This window comes from Bos grunniens, chromosome 27, assembly GCF_055505025.1.
Source record: "Bos grunniens cultivar Pamir isolate PY7600 chromosome 27, Bosgru_T2T1.0, whole genome shotgun sequence".
Classification (NCBI taxonomy): Eukaryota; Metazoa; Chordata; class Mammalia; order Artiodactyla; family Bovidae; genus Bos; species Bos grunniens.
In genome coordinates this window covers 43838927-43862301 of record NC_141191.1, presented here as the reverse complement: position 1 = coordinate 43862301, position 23375 = coordinate 43838927, and the positions used below count along the sequence as shown (strand labels likewise).

General features: G+C 48.5%; 3 long non-coding RNA genes across 3 annotated transcripts; 2 read left to right on the top strand and 1 right to left on the bottom strand.

Annotated features, from left to right (window-relative positions):
* The first annotated feature begins 3503 nt into the window (after window positions 1–3503).
* Window positions 3504–14571, top strand: LOC147343901 (uncharacterized). Its single transcript, XR_015156398.1, has 3 exons — window positions 3504–3628; window positions 13104–13239; window positions 14372–14571. It is a non-coding gene; the product is annotated as an uncharacterized LOC147343901 (long non-coding RNA).
* LOC147343900 (uncharacterized) lies at window positions 9803–16434 on the bottom strand. Its single transcript, XR_015156397.1, has 3 exons — window positions 16192–16434; window positions 14296–14455; window positions 9803–12404 (listed from the first exon to the last, which is right to left on the bottom strand). It is a non-coding gene; the product is annotated as an uncharacterized LOC147343900 (long non-coding RNA).
* A 3556-nt stretch (window positions 16435–19990) lies between these two features.
* On the top strand, window positions 19991–22364 carry LOC147343899 (uncharacterized). Its single transcript, XR_015156399.1, has 2 exons — window positions 19991–20122; window positions 21895–22364. It is a non-coding gene; the product is annotated as an uncharacterized LOC147343899 (long non-coding RNA).
* Window positions 22365–23375: the final 1011 nt, after the last annotated feature.

The window sequence follows — 23375 nt, the reverse complement described above, 5'->3', positions numbered from 1 at the left end:
CTGCCCCAGGTGTCTCATTCCCTCCCTGAGACCCGTGAGCCTGCCCAGGCAGGTCAGCGGAGGCGCCAGAGAGCAAAGCCAGATGCACAGGACCATCAAGCCCTGGGTCACATCACAAGCTAATGTCACATGACCGAACACACTCACAAGACCGGGAAATGTGGATCCAAGGGAGGGTGAAGAGTTGAGCCAAACACTCTCTCCTATGAGAAGAGGCCCAGTGGGCAGGCGTGCACGCCAAGTTGCTCAGTCGTGTCCAACTCTGTGTGACCCCATGCACTGTAGCCCGCCAGGCCCCTCTGTCCCTGGGATTCTCCAGGCAAGAATACTGGAGTGGGCTGCCATTCCCGCCTCTGGGGGACCTTCCCGAGCTGAGGATCGAGCCCACGTCTCTGTGCCTCCTGCACTGGCAGGCGGGTCTTCACCACTCGTGCCACCTGAGCTCTGACCCCACTTTGCCACTTAGCAGCCAGGAAGCCCGGGAAAAGTCTCTCTGAACCACTGTTTCCTTATCCCTGAAACAGAGCTTTGGCAAAGGTTTAGAGTGACTTGACTAAGGGACCACTAAATGGTCACCGTATCATTATGGTCTAGAACAGCGGTAATATACGTACCACAGGCTAACCAACTGTGCCACTAGCCATTAAAAAGAATGAAATTATGCCACTGGCAGCAACATGGGTGGATCTGGAGATTATCATACTAAGTGAAGTAAGTCAAAGGCAAATTTCACATGACATCACTTATATGCAGGATCTTAAAATGATACAAATGAACTTATACACAAAACAGAAACAGAGTCACCAATGTAGAAAACAAACTTATGGTTACTAAAGGGGAAAGGCAGGGGGGATCAATTGGAAATTTGGAGTTAACATGTACACGTTACTAAATATAAAATAATAATAAACAAGGACCTGCTGTATAGCACAGGGAACTCTGCTTGCTATTCTATAATAACCTAAATGGGAAAAGAATTTGAAAAAGAATAGATGTGTGTATATGTATAACTGAACCATATTGCTGTACACCTAAAATTAACACAACTCTGTAAATCAACTATACTCCAACATAAATATAAAATTAAAATTAAAAAGAAGAGAACAGGGGTCATCAAGGGAGGCCATGGTGTAGCCGTGACTGCCAGAGTCCAGCTCCTAACGTCTATAAACTTCTGATTTTCCTCCAGGGATTCCAGCGGGGTGTACCAAGAACTGGGGTGTGGGTTCAGCAGGGCAGTGTGCAGGGCACTGGGCCTGTTCTGAGCTGCCCCTTGGACTCTGACCCCCCACCCTGCAGCCTGCCCCCCATGGCAGGAACAGCAGACAGACAGGCTCAGCCCCTGCTACAAGCCGCCCCTCCCTGCGGCAAAGGCAAGGCTGAGTCGCTCTCAACCGCATCTGCTTCTGGAACCAAGCTCCTTCCTTCTCTAGTGAAGGATCTGCTAGCAGCTCACGCCTTCTCTGAGTTCTGGCTCAGGGCTCAGCTCTAGTGCAGCTCAGTCTGTGGGGCCTTAGTTCCCCAACCAGGGATTACGTCAAACCCACGCCCCCTGCAGTGGGAGCTCGGAATCTTAACCACTGAACTGCCAGGAAAGTCCCTGGACTTTTCTGCTTACCGACTGTGCCTTGGAGAAGTGACCTAGTGCCTCCTCTATAAAACAAGCATAGTCACAGACGCTACCTTCTGGGTGGCTCTTTGCAGGATTAAAAGCGCTAATACAGCATAGTCCTGTTAAGGAGAAGGTCTGCTCCATTGTACGGACCTCCATGAATGTTGGGCGGGGAGACCCTGTGAGGTCCTTGCTGTGATTTTCACTATCATTGGTATTGCATCCTAGACTTGTTTCACGGTTGGGATAGATTAACTTCTCTCCCTGAAGATTTAGTTCCTTTTTTTTTTAAGTTTCTTCTGCTCCCTGCATATTGTCTTCTCTGAATTCCTTTGTTTCTCTTTTTGCTCTCTCTCTTTGTTCCCTTGAATGTCTGGTGGTCTGGGTGTCTGTGTGCACACTGAAGTGTGAGCAGCCTTCAAAACAGTACCCAGCGATTGGCACTCCCTGGTACTGGCACCTCCTACGTAGGTCCCTCCCAAGGTGGCTAGAGCAGCCTGGGTCACCAACGTGATACAGCAGAAGCGATGGAGTGTGACTTCCAGGACTAGGTCAGGGGAGACACGGCAGCTCCCAGCCTGCTGTCTGGTACCACTCACTGCCATTCTGTGCACAGAGTCCGGCGGCCCTTGGGAAGTCTGTGGAGAAGAGCCAAGTCCTCTTTCCAACAGACACCACGGAAGGGAGCCATCTGCGAGGGGGCACCTCCAGCTCCTATCAGCAGTCAGACCTCATGAGCAACCTTCAGCCAGAACACACAGCTGAGCCCTTCCAGAATTCTTGATGGCGAGGTAATAACCGTCAACTTCTGTTCTAGGTCACTGCATCGCCAGGTGACTTATTACACGGCAATAGGTCACTAACACAGGAAGGGTAGTTGGCTGACTGGGTAGCGAAGGTAATCTGGGTGTCCAATTGCTCACCAGCTAAACTTTCAGTCAACCTCGGGTGTAGCCCCACCCCACACACCAGGATTTAGAGGTCCTTGACCCTCCGATCCTGAGACTAGAATTCTAGAGTTCTGCCAAGCCAACATGCCCCTCGTTTGTAAGAAGTAGGTTTCAGTTTCCCAGTTCTGAGGAAGTAGTTATCATTTTTCCTTTTGCTTGTCCAAAATTTCATTGTTGTGGCTCATCTCTGCCATCCCCTCTCTCGTCTTCTTTGGCCTTATGGGTTGTATCGCTGTTTTTAATTTGCTGTCATTTACCAGGCTGTGGGAGAGGGCAGAGTTCAGGCGGGTGTCCCGTCTGCCACATTTGGTCCAAGTCAGAGGCGGTCTTCCAGCATCTGAAAACCGCTGTGGCTGCTGGAGGGCTCAGCTAGGCCCCTCCATCCTTAGAAGGTCGGCGCTGTGGGCAGGTAGAGCTGAGAAGGGCTTGGAAGGCCCAGCACACCCCTGAGTGCTGCAGGGCGGGTGTGGCTTGGGGAAGGGGAGGAGGCGGAGGAGGCCTACCCAGCCCTTGCAGAGTGCAAGATGGTGAAAGGAAAGGCCTGGAAGATGACAAGAATGAAGACATGTAATCAGACATGGGTCAAAACTCGAAATGGAACGAGGGTGTTCATGGGACAATCCTCAGAGCAGCTCTATCCTCAGGACACCTGATAAAGACAGGCCCGTGGCTTCAAACAGCATCAGCCTCTCCTGGACAGAAGATGAGGAAGAAACATCGGCTATATGTATTTTAAGGAGTACAACATTCAAAAGGAGTGAGAGAGCAAACATCCTTGCCTTGTTCCTTTTCTTTTCTTTAATTCTTTTTTCAGCTGTGCTGGGTCTTCACTGCCGTGCTAAGGTTTTCTCTAGTTGCAGCATCTGGCTGCAGAGTTTTTTATAGATATTTTTTATCAAGTTGAGGAAGTTCTCTTCTGTTCCTTATTTATTGAGAGTTTCATTTTGAATTTTGCCAAATACTTTTTCTGCATCTTATTGATCATGTTGATGTGATGGGTGACATTCACTGATTTTCTGTTGTTGAACCAGCCTTGCTCACCTGGGATAAACTCCACTTTGTCATGGTATGTAATCCTTGGGTGCAATTGTTGATACAATTTACTAATATTTGTTGAGGATTTTTATGTCTGTGCATAAGAGACATTCATCTGTAGTCTTCTTTTCCTGTAAAGTCTTTGTCTGTTTTTGGTATTACAATAATATTGGCCTCCCAGAATGAGTTAGTATTAACTCAAAGTATTACCTCTACTTTGATCTTATGGAAAAAATAGTCGAGAATTGTAATAATTTCGTTCTTATATGTTTGGTAGAAATCATCAGAGAACTATCTGGGCCTGATGCTTTCTGTTTTGGAAGCAAACAGAATTGTTGATTCAATGTCTTTAATAAATATAAGCCTATTCAGAGTGTCTATTTCTTCTTGTGTGAGTTTTGGCAAGTTGCCTCTTTCAAGGAACTGATTGATTTCATCCAGGTTATCTAATTTGCAGGCATAGAGTTGTTCATACTATTCTCAGTCTTTTAGTGTCCATGAGATCTGTAGTGATGTTTCATTTCTCACATTAGTAATTTGTGTGCTTCCTCTCTCTCTGTCTTTGTTAGCCTGATTAGAAACTTATGATTTTTTTTTTTATCTTTTCAAAGAACCAGCTTCTGGCTTCATTGATTTTCTCTATTGATTTCCTTTTTTAAATTTAATTGATTTCTGCTCTAATTTTTGTTATTTCTTTTCTTTGGCTAACTTTGGATTTAACTTGCCTTTCTTCTGCTTTCCTAAAACAGAAGCTTATATAACGGATTTTAAATCGTCTTCTTTTCTAATATATGCATTCAACGCTATACATTTTCTTCTAAGCACGGCTTTTGCTGGATTCCACACAACTTGATAAGTTGTATTTCTTTGAAATTTCTCTTGAGATCGCTTCTTTGACCTACATGTCCCTTAGAAGTGTGTTGTTTAATCCCTAAATACTTGGGAATTTTCCAGCTCTTTTTCTGTTGCTGATCTCTAATGTAATTCCACTGTGGTCTGGGAGCAAACATCATGTGGCTTCCGTTTGTTAAAATTTGGCAAGGTGTATTTTCAGGGCAAAACGCGGCAGATATTGGTGTCTGCTCCAAGTGAGCTTTGGGAAAAAATGTGTATTCTGCGGTCGTTGGATGAAGTAGTCTAGAGGGGTGTGTGTGTGTGTGCTCGTGCTCAGTCGCTCAGTCGTGTCCAACTGGAGACCCCATGGTCTATAGCCAGGCTCTTCTGTCCATGGGATTTTACCTGCAAGAATACTGGAGTGGGTTGCCATTTCCTCCTCTGGGGGAATCTTCCCAACCCAGGGATCAAAGTCACGTCTCCTGCACCAGCAGGCAAGTTCTTTACCACTGAGCCGCCTGGGAAGCCCATAGCTGTCAGGGTATCCAGTCAATTAATGGTGTGTTGAGTTCACATATTTTAGTTTTTACAAAGAGAATATATTCATGTATTTCATGTCTTATTCCTGTAAAGTACCAGTGCAATCAAACAGAAACAACAAATGACGTTTTTGAAAGGCAGCAATGAGCCAGGCAGAATGTGTTTGTTGGGAGTGACATTGTGATCATTGGCACTCAGTCTGCCAGTCTTGCCAGTCCAAATAGGGGTATGGTGGTGCTGACGACCCAAGACCTCAGAGCTGCCACACTGACCAGAGCTGGGGCGGGGGAGTCCCCAGGGGTGGGCTTGGGCTCAGTCTAAGAACTGCTCTCAAACACGAGCTGCCGAAGTCCAGCCAAGCCTATTCATCTGTGATCATAACAAAAGTCATGACATTTATGTTCACACTCCAGCCTCGTTTATAGGATTAAGCAATTGAAGGTGAACGTCATATTTGTCTTGTACTTTGGATCAGACACTAAGCATGCCAGCTCACAGAACTGAAGGGACCTACCTGCGAGAAGGCAGATATCACAGATGAAATTGCATTTCCAGCCTTCTCTTAGGCAACTCTCATTGAATGTGCAACATTTCTTTGAGGTATTTAACTTGTTATTACTCCTCCTTTCCTAACGGACATTAACTGCAAGAAATCTCCAGTTCAACAGGAAACCATATCAACCAAAAACTGTCTAGTAAATAAACAGGGAGAGCCGAATGTACATCACCTAACACCGATGCAAGAGGTTCTACCCAGCGTTCTGTCCGAGTTCTTTCCTCTGTCCCTTTCTTTATGTTCCTCTAGGGGCTCAGATGGTAAAGAACCAGCGTGCAGTGGGGGAGACCCTAGTTCAATCCCTGGCTTGAAAAGATCCCCTGGAGAAGGGCATGGCAACCCACTCCAGTATTCTTGCCTGGAGAATTAATTCCATGGACAGAGGAGCCTGCTGGGCTACAGTCCGTGGGGTTGCAAAGGGCGGGACACAACTGAGCGACTGACACACATCCTTCAGATGGAAGAAGCCCACTTAGAAGGAAGGTCTCAGTGACCTACAAAAGTAGAGAGCCAGGTGCAGCACAAGGCAGAAACGCTGCCTTCCCAGAGTTGACGTGTTCATCTGATGGCATCATTGTTCATCCGATTTTATCAAAATTAGTTCCCAGATACCAACCACAGAGAAACTTGACTTTTATCAATGCAGCAAGCATGAGAAGTTAACTAAACAAGCGGTGCAGAGGAAAAAGGTGTAGGCACATATGTTTCCACAGATCTCTAAAGATTCGTGATGAAATTTCCATGGTCTTACTCAGAGGTGGTTAGAAGTACAGTGAATCAGATGAGACTTCTTTCTCTTGTTTTTAAGTCTTTATTGAATTTGCTACAATATTGCTCCCGTTTTATGTTTTGGTTTTTGGCCACAAGGCATGTGGGATCTTAGCTTCCAACCAGCTATCTGACCCTCACACTCTGCATTGGAAGGCAAAGTCTTAACTACTGGGCCACCAGGGAGTCCCCAGACAAGATTTCTTAATCATTCATTTTTAAAGTTAGAATCATCTAGAATACTCTTAAACCCTTTCAGCCCTACATGAGACTGATTGTGAGAGAAAGAGTAAGTGATTGCTGCAGTGAGTATGTGTGACTTTTTGGAAAATATGTTAGTTTACTGTGGAGACAATGATGTCATGGGTAAAAACAAAGCTATCAAAAAATTCAATATACATACTTTTTTTGTAATACACTCATGGTTCATAGGGAACAAAAATGTTTCATAAATCAGCCCAAGTGTTGTATACAAATTACAGTATTTGGAGGAATAATGACTTTTATTATAGTTATACGACACTTCTCAGCAAATAAATTTCTCTAATCGCTCCTAAATCAAAGAACTTTCAACTTCTGTTTTCAAAAGCAATTTCCTTATTTCTTACTAATTCTGCCAACCATTCAACTGTTAAAAGTTCAAACTTTTATGTAATTGTGCTAGAGATGACCAGCATTTTTAGAAATGTTTCATATGAGATATAGTTGTTTTGTGAACCTACATATAAGTTAGAAAATATAATTTTCCTTTGAAATTGCTTTCCAAAGCCTAGAGAAAATTAATGTGCATAATGACACCTTCCAATGAGCCATAAATTTACAGTCTTTCCAAACACATTTGCCTGGATCTCAAACATAACTAGTTAGGGGTAGGGGGCTAAATTAGGAGTTTGAGATGAACATATACACAATACGGTATATAAAATAGATGATCAACAGAGACCTACTGTATACCACAGGAGCTATACTCAATACTTGGTAATAACCTGTAAGGGAAAATAATATGAAATATATACATAGTTGTTGTTGCTCAGTCTCTCAGTCGTGTCCAACTCTCTGCGAGTGCATGGACTGCAGCGCGCCAGACCTCCCTGTCCATCTCCAACTCCCGGAGCTTAGTCAAACTCATGTCCATTGAGTCGGTGATGCCGTCCAACCATCTCACCCTCTGTTGCCCCCTTCTCATGCCCTCAATCTTTCCCAGCATCAGGGTCTTTTCCAGTGAGTCAGCTCTTCAAATCAGGTGGCCAAAGTATTGGAGCTTCAGCTTCAGCATCGGTCCTTCCAGTGAATACTCAGGATTGATTTCCTTTAGGATTGATTGGTTTAATCTCCTTGCTACCCATGAAATATATATATATATATATATGTACATGAAAGTGATGTCGCTCAGTGGTGTCTGACTCTGCGACCCCATGGACTGTAGCCTACCATGCTCCTCTGTCCATGGGTTTTTCCAGGCAAGAATACTGGAGTGGGCTGCCATTTCCTTCTCCAGAGGATCTTCCCGATCCAGGGATTGAACCTGGGTCTCCCGCATTGTAGGCAGACACTTTACCATCTGAGCTACCAGGGAAGTACATATGTATGTATAAAAAATAGACTTCTTTGCTGCACACCTGAAACAAATAACATTATAAATCAACTATACTCCAATAAAAAGTGGAAAAAAAAAAAACATGAAGTCAGCCAAAAAACGAAAACCTGTAACTAGTTAACTTTTATTTCTCCTCTCACTCCTGTGGCCAGGTGCTTGCTTGGGGCCACTGAAGATCAGAGGACGCACTTGATACATCCTTAAATCAATCCCCTATATTCACTGGAGGAACTGATGCTGAAGCCGAAACTCCAGTACTTTGTCCACCTGATTCGAAGAGCCGACTCATTAGAAAAGACCCTGATGCTGGGAAAGATTGAAGGCAAGAGAAGAAGCGGACGACAGAGGATGAGACGGTTGGATGGCATCACTGACTCGATGCACATGAGTTTGAGTAAACTCCAGGAGTTGGTGATGGACAGGGAGGCCTGGTGTGCTGCAGTCCATGGGGTCGCAAAGAATTGGACACAACTGAGCGACTAAAGGACAAAAGTCCCTACATGTATCCGGATCTACAGGGGCAAGTTACAGGATTCCAAATTTTACTTCCGGTAGTGCCACAGCGCTTCTCTGGGGAGAAGTGTTGCTTTTCCTGGTGTCCTCCTACAAGCGCAAATATGCCTGAGAGCAGGTCCTCCCAGCCCGCTGGCCTCAGTGAATTCTAGGATGAAGAATGGACAGGCCAAGGCTGCTCCATGGATGACTATCAGTGAAAGAAGGAGAAAAGGGAGACCTTGTCTTACGGATCCATGAGGGTGAGATTCAGGTGCATGAAACAGAACAAAATAAGAATGGCTTAGACATGCTAGAAGCCTAGTTCTTCCTTCCACAAAGGCAGTCATTCGAAGCTGGTGGGATGTGGACTCCATATGCATTCTGGAACTGCAGCCCTGCACCTGGCCTCCATCCTCAGGGTTGCCTCGGGGTCCCAGACAGGCTGCCAGAAGAAGAGAAGTAAATGCAAAAGGAGACGCCACCCTGCCAAGTCAGTTCCCTTTAGACCGCCTTCTGGGAAGTCCCACAGACTGCATCACATTGCCAGAGGCAAATCACAAGGACACAGCTGACAAATCGGTACTTCACTCTGGGTCACAATGTGCCCAGTTAAAAATAGGGGCAAACAAAGAGGAAGTGAGGAGTGAGCGGAGCAGGAATGCTGGGGGCGGCGGTCAGCCTGTCTCTGCATTTGGCAAGACGTAAAGGTCACGACTGGCCTTGCAAGATCTGGTCTGACGTTGTTCTCGGCTCTCTTAAGAATGCTTGCTTCCTTTAGGCCTCTCCTGGGTGGGGGACCATCCTAAGGACTGGAAGAGCCCAGTCCTGGCAAGTGTGGTTATTTGTCCAGAAGAGTCAGACATCAAGTCCCACCATATCCTTCCCCCTGGTGGCTCAGATGGGAAAGAATCTGCCTGCTGTTACGGGAGACTGGGGTTTGATTCCTGGGTTGGGAAGATCCCCTGGAGAAAGGAATAGCTACCCACTCCAGTATTCTCGCCTAGAGAATTCCATGGACAGAGGAGCCTGGTGGGCTACAGTCTATGAGGTTGCAAAGAGTTGGACACGACTAAGCATGCATGTCAGGCTGAAGAAAAGACACATGTGCAGAGACCCACTGAGCATGTTGCACGCAGCCCACAGGGGTGCAGTAACGGTCCCTGCGGGCCCAGGAGGCGGGACGCCCTTCCCCAAGTGGCTGTCCGATGGGAAGGCAGCTCGGGACATTGATAGAGACGTGGCTTGCTTCCAGCCCCTAGCGGACTAGCATGGGCTCCTGTCGTGACGACCACAGGAGTTCAACACCCAGCCGAGTGTCCTCCTTGCTGGAGAAGACCCTCAGCACACACGCCTGTGGGTCGCAGTGTCGGCTCTCTGTAAACGTGCTCCGTGTGTGTCTGTTCTGTCTGGGGAGAGCTGGGGGTCGGATCATCCTGCTGATACGGGCAAGTCCATAGAGACAGACTGCTTACACCTTGGTAGGTTTTTATTTTCTTTTAAAACAATGCTTAGGGGCCTTCCCTGGGGGTCCAGTGGTTAAGAGTCCACCTGCCAGTGGAGGGGACACGGGCTCAGTGCCCAGCCTGGGAAGACCCCACACGCTGCGGGGCAACAGATCCCCACCGCCACAAGTAGGGAGGCCGTGTGCTGCAGTTCCCGAAGCCTGCGTGCTCAAGAGCCCGCGCTCGGCACCGAGAGGCCACCTCCCTGAAAAGCCTGCCCACCACCACGGGGAGTGGCCCCTGCTCACCACAAGTGGAGACAGCCCGCGCAGCAGCAGAGACCCAGTGTGGCCAAAAAGAAAGAAAATGAAATTTAAAAAAATAAAACGATGATTGAGATGAGTGGATAAAGAAGGTACGGAATATATATATACACAAAGGCGTGCTGGTCACGTGCTCAGTTGCTCAGTCGTGTCCTGCTTGTTTCGACCCCGTGGACTGTAGCCCGCAAGGCTCTTCTGTCCATAGAATTCTCCAGGCAAGAACACTGGAGTGGGTTGCCACTTCCTTTTCCAGGAGATCTTCCCGACCCAGGGATCGAACCTGAGTCTCCTAGATTGCAGGTGGATTCTTTACCATCCGAGGTACCAGGGAAGCCCGTACAATGGAGCACTGCTGCTGCTGCCAAGTCGCTCAGTCGTGTCCGACTCTGTGCGAGCCCATGGACTGCAGCCCACCAGGCTCCTCCGTCCATGGGATTTTCCAGGCAAGAGTACTGGAGTGGGTGCCATTGCCTTCTCCAATGCAGGAAAGTGAAAAGTGAAAGTGAAGTCGCTCAGTTGTGTCCGACTCTGTGCGACCCCATGGACTGCAGCCCACCAGGCTCCTCCATCCATGGGATTTTCCAGGCAAGAGGACTGGAGTGGGTTGTCATTGCCTTCTCCGACAATGGAGTATTAGTGAGTCTTAAAAAAAGAACCACACTTTGCCCCTTGAAGCAACCTGGATGGACTCAGAGGGCATCATGCTAAGTGAAGTAGGTCAGACAGAAAGAGACAAACACTGTGTGGTCTCACAGCAACAAAACAGTGAAAGTAGCAAATAAGAAGCAGGCGTAGAGCCACCAAGAGCAAACCGGTGGCTTCCAGCGAGGAGAGGGAAGGCGTGCGCTGCCCGAGGAGGAGGCACTCACCAGATGCTCTCTCCATCGCTGCCACCTGCCTGGCCCCACATCCGACACTGGCCTCACCGTTTCTCTGTCTTGGGTCCGAAGGGAACCCCCTTCCAGCTCACCGCACGGTCTTCCTGGCCTTTCCTCAGCTTAGCCGAGCATTACTTTTAAACCCTCATTCTGATCTTTGTTTTGTGTTTACAGAAGTAGATTCCTTTTATTCCTTTCCCCAGACAGGCCTAATCCCTTTGGAATTCGAGCTTTTAAAGAGCAGCTCCTTGGTTATGGAAAGGCAGCCCGCCACCCTGCTGCAGAGAGGAAACACGCCCCACCCCTTCACCGCCCCGGGCAAAGGCACCCTGGCTCCCCCTTCCCTCAGCTTCCCTCCCATTTCTTGTTGGGTTGGCACCAAGGGCAACCTGGAAAAAGAGGAGGGAGGGGTAGGGGGTGCAGGGGGACAGAGAGGCGGAAGCAGGTGGCTCACCCTGGACCCTGAGGCCTGACCGCACCCTGCTGGGGGATCGTCATCGAAGGAAGGGACGCAGTGCCACCACCCCAGCCACCCAGCTGCCAGGAAGGGGGCAGGCAGCCGGGCGTGGCTGCCACAACGGGGAGCCACTGCCACCGGGGCCCTGCCAGGGCGGCCCCACGCAAGAACCAAGGGCGGCAGAGGGCACCTGATGACGCCTCTCACTCCTCCTGCAGCTGCAGGTCCCGAGGGTGCTCCCTGATAAACAGCTGTTCACGAAGCCTCTGAGTTCACTTCCCGGGGAGACCGAGCTGGGAAGCAGAGACCGTTGGCGCAACAGGTGAACACCCTAACACCCGAGAAGACAGTGCGCTACGGTTGTCCTTTCAGGGGACAATGATGAAGTCACTGTTCCATGTGGAGTTGGAGCACACGGCATCAGTGAGTTCCCTTGGGCCTGCATGCACGGCTCCATGTCCATCATGCAGAGATTAAAAGTCCTGAGAGGTGGTTACTCTGTTCCCCCATTTTACAGATGAGGCGACCGAGGACCAGGGAGAACACAGTCCTCGCCCAGGGCACCGCGGCTCGTGGCTGCGCTGCGGCTGACCCTGGAGGCTCATTGCAGAGTCTGTGTTCCCACACCAGGCGCCTCCTCCTCCCCTGCCAATGGGCTAGGTTCTCCTCCAGGGCTAGTCCTCCTCCAGGGCTAGTCCTCCTCCTGGGCTAGTCCTCCTCCAGGGCTAGTCCTCCTCCCGGGCTAGTCCTCCTCCAGGGCTAGTCCTCCTCCGGGGCTAGTCCTCCTCCCGGGCTAGTCCTCCTCCTGGGCTAGTCCTCCTCCAGGGCTAGTCCTCCTCCGGGGCTAGTCCTCCTCCTCCCCTGCCAACGGGCTAGGTCTTCCTCTGGGGCTAGGGCAGGTGGTCTGGTCTCGGTCCCTGCCAGGGACAGGAAGGCAACAAAGAAGGATAGGAAGATGAGACAACGGAAGAGCAGAGCTTGAATAGAAATGCAAATCTCAAAAGACATTCTTTTTTTTTTAGTTAAAAGCGTGTCTCTCGGAGGTCGCTGGTGGGCCAGTGGTTACGAATCCACCTGACAATGCAGGGGACACCGGTTTGATCCCAGGTCTGGGAAGATCCCACACGCCCTGGAACAACTAAGCCCACGGCCCATCTCCTGAAGCCTGTGCCCCAGAGCCTGAGCTCTGCAACGAGAGACACGGATAGGAAACCTGAGCCCCACAAGTGGAGAGCAGTCCCACTCCAGGCAACCGACACGCATGAGCAGCACCAAAGACCCAGCACAACCAAAAATAAGGAAATTAACTATTTTTTGAAATAGCATGACTCAGGTAGAAATATAAAATGAGCATATACCAGACCTCTGTTGAACTGATTGTATTAGTTTTCTAGGGTTAATGTAACAAATTACTACTTAGCAGATGGTTTAAACCAGTATGAAGGTGTTCTCCCCAGTTTTGGGGGCCAGAAGGCCCAGTGAGGGTCCGCAGTGTGGCACCACCTGCCCCCACATCTAGCCTCTAAAGGACAGCCTTCCTCCCAGTCTCGCCTGTCCTCCGCAACGCTACTCATCACTGGATTTCTTTTTCTCTTTTTCTTTTTTTGCTGCAACAGGCCACATGAGGACTCTCAAGCTCTTCAACCAGGGATTGAAACCGCACCCCTGCAGTAGAAGCTTGGAGTCTTCATCTCTGTACGGCCAGGGAAGCCCCCCTCATCACTGGATTAAAGGCCCAAGCGAGGAACCCAGGTCTGTGTGTGGGCTGGAAAAGAATTTCCAGACATGAGGCAGAATGAGAGGAGAATAGAGTTTATCAGAGCGGGAGACGCTGTTAGAACAGCAGGCAGCCTCAAGGGAGAGTCAATGCTTTGGGGGGTTGGAGCCAATTTCTTTTATAGCCGCAAGACAAAGAAAACTCCTGCTGGAAGGATGGCATTAGGCGATGGGCTAGGGGGCTATAGCGTGGGTCACAGGGTGGCTATTTTTACCTAATATGGGGTCGGGGGGCTCATGGCAACGGTTGCTATGGAGCTTGGTCAGTGCCGGAGATGACCTTGGTACAGGGTTACACCTGTGGCCTTGGGACAGGGCCTTCACCTGCCACCATTCAATCCACTAAGCCTGTTAATGATGGAGCCAGCAGGAGAATGAGTTCTTTCAAAGGAAAATTTGAGAAACAGAGGTTTAACCTAGTCAGTTAGCTAAGGTGCATGAAAGAACTTTGCTAACTTAGGGATGAACCGAACGGTTCATATCTCACAGGAAAATAAAACTGGAACCTTGGGGGTTGTCGTTTCCTACAGACGGAAATCTATTTGGACAAGCATGTTCAAGTTAGCATGTGACTCACAAGTTCAGTAGTGAATGGAAAATTAAGCAAAGTTCATCCCTTAGACCATCGTTATCCAATAGAACTTTCTGCAGTGATGGCATATTCCGTATCTGGCTGTCCAGCCCAGTAGCCACATGGGCTACTTGAAATGCCGCCACTATGGCTGAGAAACTGAATTTTGAATACTAGTGGATTGTAATTAAAGTTTAAATAGAAAGCCACCAGTGGCAGTGGGCTGGTGCAGCCCTAAAGAATTCAATAACCACTCACAGGACCTCTAGACAATGGAATATTGAAAGGATACACCGTTATCGCTTATATATAGAATCTAAAACAATGGTACAAATAATTTATTTTTCTACTCAATACTCTGTAATTACCTACATGGGAAAAGCATCTTAAAAAGCATATATACACACACACACACACATATATATATGTCTGACTCATTTTGCTGTACACTTGAAACTTACACAATTTTGTAAATCCACTATATTCCAATGGGCTTCCCAGGTGGCTCAGTGAGTAAAGAATCCATTTGCAATGCAGGAGACTCGGGTTCAATTCCTGGGCTTGGAAGATCCCCTGGATGAGGGCATGGCAATCCATTCCAGTATTCTTGCTTGGAGAATCCTACGGACAGAGGAGCCTGGTGGGCTACAGTCTATAGAGTCACAGAGAGTTGGACACAACTGAAGCGACTGAGCACGCATGCACTATAATACAATAAAAATTAATTTTTAAATAAAGGATATACTGTTGGCTTTTTTTCCAAGTTGGTATCATCTTTCTTACAACGTTAAATGGCAGAACTCAGACCAGGCCAACCACAGGAGGGGTGGGACTTGGGGCGGAATTGGCGGTGGAGTGTCCATGGAGTCAGAAGAGCACTTTTATTTGGTTCTGATCAATCACTGTCCTGTTGCCAGAATTATAGAACATTTGGGGAGGGGCCAGACATGTGGGTATTTATGCAAAATCTCTCAGTGTTTCTTGGTATTCAGAGATTAGCCAGTAGGTGATCTCTGCCCCGGGGAATCAGCCCACATTCATTGTCCTCCCACAACGTGCTTTATTTTTAGTTGCCTTTGTTACAAGGCCATCCAGCTCTAGGCTTCACACGTGTTGGACCCCCTTCCCCGCACCCCAAGCGGTGCAATTCATTTCAGCTCAACAAACATTTACTGAGCACCTACTATCTACAAGGACTGGCCAAAAAGCAGGAAGACTGAACTAAGGAATTCCCTGAAACGAGATGAAAAGCGTAAAAGAAAAGTTGGGAATGTGAAAGAGACTGTCACGTGCTTCCCACGTCCACCTGAACACGTTTCAGAAGGAGGACAGAGTGGATAAATGGGATCAAATATCTCAAAAGAAGAAAAATGTCCAGAGTTAATGAAATGCACGAGTCCTCTGAACAACAGTGCCCCAAAGACCAAAATAGGAGAAAGAAAAGATGCCATGTGCTTAGTGGTGACATTGTAGTGAGATTTCAGAATACTAGGGACAAAGCCTTGATCTCCCTGAGGAAAAAGGAAAAAGCAGATGATTTTTTTTTAATAAAAATAAAACACTATGGTGGGTGGGGGGAAGGAGTATCACCTTGACCTCACACTTCTCATCAATAACAGCTGATGCGAGAAGACAATGAAGCTGCATCTTTAAAATTCTAACGGAAAAGACTTATGAACATTGATTTCAAGTGAAAATATTCTCGTAGGGAAAAGATGAGCTTCCCAGGTGGCACAGTGGTAAAGAACCCACCAGCCAATGCAGGAGATGCAGGAGACACAGGTTCGATCCCTGGGTTGGGAAGATCCCCTGAAGGAGGGCATGGTAACCCACTCTAGCATTCCTGCCTGGAGAATCCCGTGGGCAGAGGAGCCTGGTGGGCTACAGTCCCTGGGGTCACATTGAGACGGACACACTGAAGCGACTCCGCATGCAGGCGTGTAAGAAAAAATGGAGGCATTTCAGACAAGTGAGAACTCAGAAAAGATACCATTCACAGGACCCGTTTAAAAGGATCGCTGGAGATTGTACTCTACAAAACAACAAAAAGGAATTTAGGAAGAGCGAGACTCTAGAGAAACAATCAGGAGCTAAAGAGAAAATAACTGTTAAAGTGTCATGTTAAGAAAAACAAGTATTCATAAGGAGTTCCATCTATGTTTTAAAAATATTTATTTATGTATTTGGCTACATCTGGTCTCAGTTGGCATGTAGGGTCTAGTTCCCTGACCAGGAATTGAACCCAGGCCCCCTGCATTGGGAGTGAGGAGTCTTAGCCCCTGACCACCAGGGAAATCCCCAGGAGTTCCATCTATTGAACACATTTAACTTGTGTCACAAATAGGAAGTTTGCTTACCATCAACTTCAAAGAGTCAAGCCTGCAAACGTTTCTGTAACATCTTACGGAACCTTGCTGGGCACTGGTGCATGCAGAGAGACAGGTCCACCGCAGCCAAGAGGGTGACTGGGTTGATGCGGTGTGACACCAGGGTCCCGCCGGAGCTCCAGACCCGGGGACTTGTCCACTTGGCCCAACAGCCTTCGTGCATTGCCAGGCCATCCTGCACAACACGGTCTCACTGGTCCATATTCTGTCTTCTGAAACCACAGATTTTCTTATTTTCTAAAATAAGAGTGTTTGACTCAAAATGAATTTGTATAATTTGCCCTTCTGGTCTTTCTATTAGAGCGCTTAAATGACTCCACGGAGACCTGCCAAAAGCTTTCAAACCTTTAGCATTGAGTGGGAAGTGAAATTGAATAACAAATGAGCTGGAGTCAGGGGGGAAAGTCTTGTTTGAAAAGAGAGGATGCAGCTGCTTTTGAACCTTTTGCTTCATCCCCCCCCCACCCCTCCCCCATTTATAACACCTCTTTCAGAAGTTTAAAACTGTTTGCTTTTCTCCATGAGTCTGAGCCTCAACCAGGGCCAGCAGGAGGGTGGCCGGCTTTGTGTCCATGGGTGAAGACAGCGGATTTTTTGTTTCCGTATCAGGATCTTCAGTGTCTCCCTCTCCTGAGGGATTAGAGCTCGTTAATTACTTTCTGTGAAAGAGGGAGCCTCAGGCCTGCGGGCTGGCAGGTTGGCTAAAAATAGCAGCTGTAGGTTATTTTTAAAAACCCTCAAGGAGGGATCCGTGACCATGAGTCACGTTTATCTGGAGTTTGCCTGCTGAGGGAAAACCACAGCAGCCACGTCTGCAGGACAGTCACCCCAGCTCACCTGGCAGGAAATAGAGAAGAACGTGAACGCGTGGAAATTGGAAGACCCACTTTAGTGGAGAATAAATATTCCATTTCCAAAGGATGTGCGCTATTTTCTCAGCGCTGGCTCTTAACTGGGGTTTGTCAGCTTCTGTACAACTCTTTCTACTGTTTTCTTTTTTTTCCTTCCCCAGGACTGTTCGTAATCTATTCTCTGAGGAGGAATTCCATGGCATGTGAGGTATCCGTCTTCTCTGAGACGTCCATTTCACTTGCTTACAGAACATTAAAACGAAATTTTAAGTGATAAATGCATTAATCTACAGCTACTTATGATTAGGCTGTTCGGGCTAAAGTGGAATACATTATCTGTGAGACATCTTTCATACTCCCAAGGCACTTTAAAATAATGAAAACATATAAAATAATATCTAAGTAATTAAAGTAATGGCAAATAAAAGCGTAGCATTATACAGAATTGGGGTAATCCATCTCTTTTTATAAGCCCTTTGTGACATTGCTATTAATTTTTAAGTAACAAAATGTTGCTCTTGAACCCAAAATGGGCTCTTAACTAATATGTGCACTATTAATTGCTTTGCAAATGCAAAGTGCTACGTTCTACTTTGTAAAAATAAGCCTTGGAGGTTATCTAATAAAATCTGTACACAGGGCCCACTTCTGAGTCATCTGTGCCTCGAAGGAGACTCCCCATGGCGAAGCCTTAAAAATAACTTCATCAGACCCTATGGCTCTTCTCAGAGCTGATCCGTGAGTGCTGAGAAACCTGAGGACTCAGCTACTAATTCACCTGTCTCCTTTCAGCTAACGGGCTTTAGCTGAGACAAGGACACTTCTTAAAGTGGTGTCGCCTTCTTTCTCTGTCCCCAGACCAGCTGCTCTCCACCATCACGCCGTCTCTAGATGCTCCTGGGTCCCAGGGAGTAGGCCCGACGGCCTGACTTTCCTCTGTTCACCGGAGTGGGATTGACGCAGCACATCCTGAACTGCCCAGTCCCAGGGGCCTCGTGTGTTCTCCCAGGACCACGTTCAATGGCCCCGTGGATGCCTCCCACCCCTCAGAGGCAGGTGAGGGGCCGCAGGGCAGGGTTTCGGGAGGCACTCACACTTGGGCTTGGCCTCTGGCAGCCCAGCTTCCTGCCCTGACGTATCCGGCCGGCTTCTCCAGCCTCCCAAGTTACAAGAAGGATCCGCTAGAAATAACTGGCAACGGGCAGCAAGGGCAGCTAGGGCAGCTAGAAAGGATCATCACTTCAAAGCGGGTCCCGGGCCCCCTTTTCCTCGACTCCCCATTCCACCATTCCCCGCAAGGAACTGGCCTGTTTCTGGGCAACTGGAACTGCTCTAGCGGGCTCCCCAGTTTGTGAAACAAACTGCGTGTCACCCGGTGACCTGCTTCTTACCAGCTCTGCTGTAAACCCTTTCGAGGGAAAACACATGCGTAGAAAATCACGAAAATTTCTAAATGTCACAGGTCACGTCTTTTCCTCTTAAGAGATTCTCGACGTAAACGAATATATTAAAGGTTCTGAGAATTCTTGCAAGAGAGAAAAACAGTTGTTTAAATTTGTTTCAAGCACCCTTCAACCACAGAGCCCCTCCCTGAGGGGGCAAGGGGTGGCATCTATTAATATCTTAGGAAACAGGGGTTCTGAGGAAGCCGAGAGGGAGGGGCTCGGGAAGACGGGGTTGGAAGCCTCAGGAGTAAGGGGACCCTGCGCTCTACTTACCTGTTCGCGGGTCTGTAGAGTGAGTAGGGAGCAGTGGTACATGCAAGGGTCCTGTGGCTCATCCCTTCTCTCCTTCCCTAGTGACCACCCTCCCTTGGTGGGTGCCTGGGAAAAGGGATCTTGGTCTACCAGTATGCCAGTCCCAAGCGGGCACTCGCCATCCTGCTGCTGGAGAATAAACTTTGAAGGGGTATTTCAGGAGAACTCAGGGTAGCAGTCTCAGGCCAGAAATTTGCTCTCCTTAAATAGGTCAGAAACACCAAAGGCAAGAATCAGACAGTGGGGTCCCTGAGCAGAGCCACTCACTCAGCTAGCTCAGAGGCTGACAACAAACACAGACAAGAAAGGCCCATCAATGCTGCAAACCCCAAACCTTTCCGTCATTTTGATAAGGCTCGGGCTTTTGACTCTGTGGCAGAGTTTACTGACTCCAGTTAATTCCAGCTTCAAGTAAACCTTAGATGTTGATACTGATTAATTGTCAGCCTAATCTTTATTCAAATACATCAATACGTTTAAGGCCAACATAAAAAGGCAAATATTTGCCCCTTGTGCGAAAGTAACCAGCTTTTAAATAATAGACTTTGCTGGAATCACTAGCAACCATTCTTTATCTTTTTCTCTCACGTTCCAAGCAATCTGGCCTAGCAAACTATATTTACCAAGTAATTAATTTGTTTCCCCTTAAAAAAAATAAATAAATCCAAACATGTGTCATTTGGCTGTCTTCCCAGATGAAAGCAAAGATACTTGGTATCTGAGTTATATTTAGTCGCTCGGTTTTAATTTGGCATTGATTCTGTCTCACTGTGGTTTATATTTAAGTAGATGCAGAGAACTGTGATCCTGCTGACCCAACTACCTAAAGAATACAAGCGAATGCTGCTGCTGCTCACAGGTCTTGAAGGACTGGAATTGGAGCACGTTTTCACTCATTCACTCGCTTGGTTTTCAGTGGACAATTCTGGGACCTCTCCTCTGGAGAACTGGCGTCCCACTGGAATTTCCTATCCTCCATGTAATAAAACTGTCACCAAGCTCATAAATAGATGCAGATTCATGATGGTTCCGATGACCCCTCCCTACGTGGGGCTCCCCGAGAATGGCTCCCTTCCCCACTCCATCCCTTCCTCCCCAGAACCGGCCCCTCCCCACTCCCCCGGTCCCCTCCGGCAGCGAGGGTGCAGTTGGGAGCCCTCTGGGATTCAGGGTTTCCCATATAAGGCACCAGACCCTGGTTTACTTCGTCCGAAATTCACCAAGGATACACGCAGAGATGCAGACGCAGTCCCAGCTTCCTGGGTGCCCAGCCCTTGGAGCAGAAGGAAACCAGTGAGTTTCATCACGTGGGAGCGGGGGAGCCCTTCTGAGGGGTCCTCTACCCGTTCCTAGTCCGGGCTTCCCTGCCCCCCTCCCACCCCCCAGCACCAGCTCCTGGCCCCAGCAGAGGGCGGTGCCTCAGAGCAGGAGCGTTCCCTGCTTCACCTCCAGGAGCCAGCAAAACGTCTGTAGGAGCGACATGTTCCAGCTGATCCTTGAGGAAAGGAAATTCCTGCAGCTGGAAACAGCAGAGATCTGTGGGCGGGGGCGCTGGAGCGAGAAGCCGCCTGCCTGCCTCCTAGCAGGAGCCGGAAGAGGCCTGAGAGACCCGAGTCGGGTGGGCACCAGCTTCCCTGGGGCCCACACAGGGGGTCAGACTTGGGGGGGGTCCTCCTGCGTGTCTCTGAGGTTCATGCCCCTGACATGTCACAGACACGGCAGATTGAGCTTCCCCTGCCCAGCACAGGACCCGGGTTGCTGGGGGTACAGCTCTGTGCCCTGGGGGTGACCAGGAGAGGCAGCCCCTGGGAACCCCCCACTGTGCCTTGCAGGCTGCCTGTGGCCCTCAGGAAGGCCAAAACTGATTCAGGTTCAGGTTCCAGCACTCTAGGGAGAGTGGAAACTTAAATCAGAGATTAGTGAATCTTCTATAAATTGGGGCTTCCCTGGTGGCTCAGACGGTAAAGAATCTACCTGCAATGCGGGAGACCAGGGTTCCATGTCTGGATCGGGAAGACCCCTGGAGGAGGGAATGGCTACCCACTCCAATGTTCTTGTCTGGAGAATTCCATGGATGGGGATCCTGGCGGACTCTACTCTGTGATATAGCAAAGAGTAGGACACAACTGAGCGGCTGACACACTTTGACTTTTTCAAGTGAGCTGTGTTTGTTTCCCACCAGTTCCCGGCTGCGATTGCATCCACAGCTGGAGCTGGAGGTGAGGGGAAGGGGCCTTGCTTGCTGCCCCCGGAGTACACGCAGGTCCCGTGGGGCCCAGATGCAGAGGCCCCTAGCCCCTTCTCACCACCCACTCCTCCTCCTCCCTACCCATCACTCCAGACTGGGGAAACCCTCGTCTCCTGAGGACCCCATGCTGCCTTCCCCAGCGCCAGGAGCCACTGTCTCAGGGGGTCAATGTGCACCTGTACCTGGGGCTTCGGACAAAGGCTGGCTGGTCTGATGCCAAGGACTTCATGTCAAAGCCGTGAGGCGGGCCAGAAGGGGAGGACCACATTTCTCGTGAGGAGGGCCAGAAGGGGAGGACCACATTTCTCGTGAGGAGGACCACATTTCTCGTGAGGCGGGCCAGAAGGGGAGGACCACATTTCTCGTGAGGCGGGCCAGAAGGGGAGGACCACATTACTCGTGAGGCGGGCCAGAAGGGGAGGACCACGTTTCTGAGCCTGGGCACGCTGTTTGGGTGTGCGTAGTCATGGTGATAGCTGGAGGGGAAGAAAGGCAGATGGCAGAATCTTGTGGCTTTGCCATTCGCCCAGATTCCTAATCTTTTGTTTGTTTTTTCAAGTTTCCAGTGGCAGCAAATTGAGGGTGATACGGACAAAAGATGATGCAGCCCTCAAGCCCATAGCCACTGCAGTTGCCCGCCCCCTTTCCCCAGCTGTGCACCCTGAGGGGATTCACGACAGAGAGAAACAGGATTCTGGCCCTAGATAGCTAAGGTGCATATCGAAGAGTGATTTCAGTGAGCCCAGACTCTTGCATCTTTCCAGAGCTAGAAAAGCTCTGACTTCATTAACTTGGGTTATCTGGTTTTCTTTAACAGAAATCTTTTGTAATCAGTCCTAAAGGAAATCAACCCTGAATATTCATTGGAAGGACTGATGTTGAAGCTGAAGCTCCAGTACTTTGGCCACCTGCTGCGAAGAGCCGACTCATTGGAAAAGACCCTGATGCTGGGAAGACAAAAGGAGAAGGGAGAGGCAGAGGATGAGATGGTTAGATAGCATTGTCGACTCAATGGACGTGAGTTTGAGCAAACTCCAGGAGATGGTGAAGGACAGGGAAGCCTGGTGTGCTGCAGTCAATGTCGTTGCAAAGAGTTGGACACGACTTAGCGACTGAGCAACAGCAAAATCTTTTGATATTCTGATTACCTGATTTTTGTTGCAAAAGCTTGTGTATGTCTTAGCTCCTCCCTTACCTCTTCAGAGCAGTGGATCAGCGCCATCTGGCAAGCCATGTCCCGGGCTTAAACCCTCACAAAGTCCACGAAATAAAACATGATTCTCCACCTCCAGGTGGTGTATTTTTTCCAGTTGATAGTGAGAAGAAAGGCTTAATTTGTCCCACCTTTGAACACATGACCCACCCTAGCCTACAACCTTGATAAGAATTAAGCATACACACCCACCCTGATAAAACTGCAGAGCTGCAGAGGTGAAGCTCCACTTTTTACAAAAATGGGAAACGGAATCCTCAATTAATACTACAGTTTCACCAACCCTGATGGCTCAGTTGGTAAAGAATCTGCCTGCAATGCAGGTGACCCCGGTTTGATTCCTGGTCAGGAAGATCTGCTAGAGAAGGGAAAGGCTGCCCACTCCAGTGTTCTGGCCTGGAGAATTCCGTGGACTGTATAGTCCATGGGGCTGTAAAGAGCTGAGCAACTTTCACTTCACTTCACTTCTTCACTAAAATCCAGTACTCCACAGACAGATTTTGGTAGATTGCTTTTCTTTGGAAAGAAAAGAATGCTTAAAACTCAGAGGTCTTAAACTTAAGCTTTCAGAAACAGAAACACAGGAGAGAACAACGTCATAGACACCAAGGGGGAAAGCGGGGAGCATGAATTGGGAGATTGGGATTGACACCCAGATGCGCCTCTGTATGAAGAACCTCCTGCACAGCACAGGGACCTCTACTCAGCGCTCAGCAGTGACCTAAATGGGAAGGAAATCCAAAAAGAAAAAGGAGAAATATGTATATGCACAGCTGATTCACTTTGCTGTACAGCAGAAAATAATGCAACATTGTAAAGCCACTATACTCCAATTAAAAAAAAAAATTTGCCCTTGTCTGCCTCATCTCTTAGCTGTGTCCGATAGCCACCAACAGTTAAGAGACCAAAGCCAAGAAATGAAGACAAATGAGGTAGAAATGGTGAGATCCGGGGCAACTCTGCCGTGAACTGTCGAGTTGCCCGTCTCCTTGCCTTCGCAAGAGTTTCTCCGGCAGGTCCCAGCTCGGATACCTGTCCTCTCGTTTCCTTTTCTTACACCAGCCTTCTCATCTGAACCAGGTCCC